Raw genomic sequence first — 1,667 nt, 5'->3', positions numbered from 1 at the left:
TTTTTTAAAAAAAAAAAAAAAAAAAAAAAAAAAAAGAAGAGAACCCAACCTTGAGGGCCCGCCTCGCCCCATCCCGTCCCGTCCCGTCCCTAGAGTTTTGTAATGGAGGTAAATCACGGGATGTGCCCCAACAGGCTAGGGAACAAGAGCTGTATGTACACTGTGCCTATAAGGAGTTCAATTTCATGTCTCAGGAATCGAACCCCCACACTGCGACTGCCAGCAAGGCGTGAAATAACCTCACTTCTGTCCCTTGCACCACTGGTAACGAAGGTAAATCAAGGTAACGGAGGTAAATAACCTAATATGTTTTATTAATTATGCAATATTGGCTGTATTATTTAAAGACATAGGTGCTTATTTCATAAATACTTTTGATCGAACTTCATTTTATTATTATTTCTAAAATCTACAAGCTCTACAATCTGCATATTTATGTACACTGCGCTTATAAAGAGTTCAATTCCATGTCTCAGGAATCGAATCCTCACACTGCGATTGTCAGTAAGGCGTGAGATAACATCACTTCTGTCCTTTGCACCACTGGTAACGAAGGTAAATAACCTAATATGTTTTATTAATTATGCAATATTGGCTATATTATTTAAAGACATAGGTGCTTATTTCATAAATACTTTTGATCGAACTTCATTTCATTATTATTTCTAAAATCTACAAGCTCTACAATCTGTATATTTATGTACACTGTGTCTATAAGGAGTTCAATTCCATGTCTCGAGAATCAAATCCCCACACTGCGACTGCCAGTAAGGCGTGAGATAACATCACTTCTGTCCTTTGCACCATTGATAACGAAGGTAAATAACCTAATATGTTTTATTAATTATGCAATATTGGCTATATTACTTAAAGACATAGGTGCTTATTTCATAAATACTTTTGATCGAACTTCATTTTATTATTATTTCTAAAATCTACAAGCTCTACAATCTGCATATTTATTTATTACTTATTTTAATCTATTTATAATTCAATTGTTTATAATCCCCAATTAAAATAAGCTTGAAGGAAAAATTTCTTAACCCAAGGCAAATTATATTAGTTTGTTTATTAGGCAATTCAAATTGCAATTTCTACTCTCTCTTTTTTTTTTAAATTTTAATTTTAATTTTACCCGATCGTAGTTACGTGTCGAGCTAGAACCCTAGCCCCGTACAGCCGTACTCGACCAGTTCGTCTGTAGTAGATTATCAATTTGGGCTTTTCTAAGTGGGTTAAGCAGTTGTTGCATTTCAGATTGTTGCATTTAAGAGGTTATTATGTGTTAACTTTTGTAATTTGGACTTTCTACGAATCAAAAGCTAGGATTATAGTGTAAGTTAATGGATCAAAGTGTTCATGCTTTGCTATTTAGGTTGTTTTTATTTTCTTGCATTGTTTACAAACTTTAGTGATCTTTTAATTTTATTTTTTTATAATGCGTGACAATTGAGTTTGATATATTCATACCTTGCATTGCGGTGCACCTTTTTTGATTCGAGTTCGTGATTCTTTTTTGAAATATAATTTTTTTTCTTTTTATTCGAGTTCCATATATGACTGTAATTTCTTAATACTACATAGTTATGTATCTAATTAGTTTTTTTTTTTTTTTAAGTCAGTTTATTTTTAAAAAAGAAAAAATTAAACATTTTCCATAATTAAAT

This window comes from Olea europaea, unplaced genomic scaffold (genome assembly GCF_002742605.1).
Source record: "Olea europaea var. sylvestris unplaced genomic scaffold, O_europaea_v1 scaffold2475, whole genome shotgun sequence".
NCBI classification, from domain to species: domain Eukaryota; kingdom Viridiplantae; phylum Streptophyta; class Magnoliopsida; order Lamiales; family Oleaceae; genus Olea; species Olea europaea.
Note: the sequence above shows the minus strand (reverse complement) of the source record.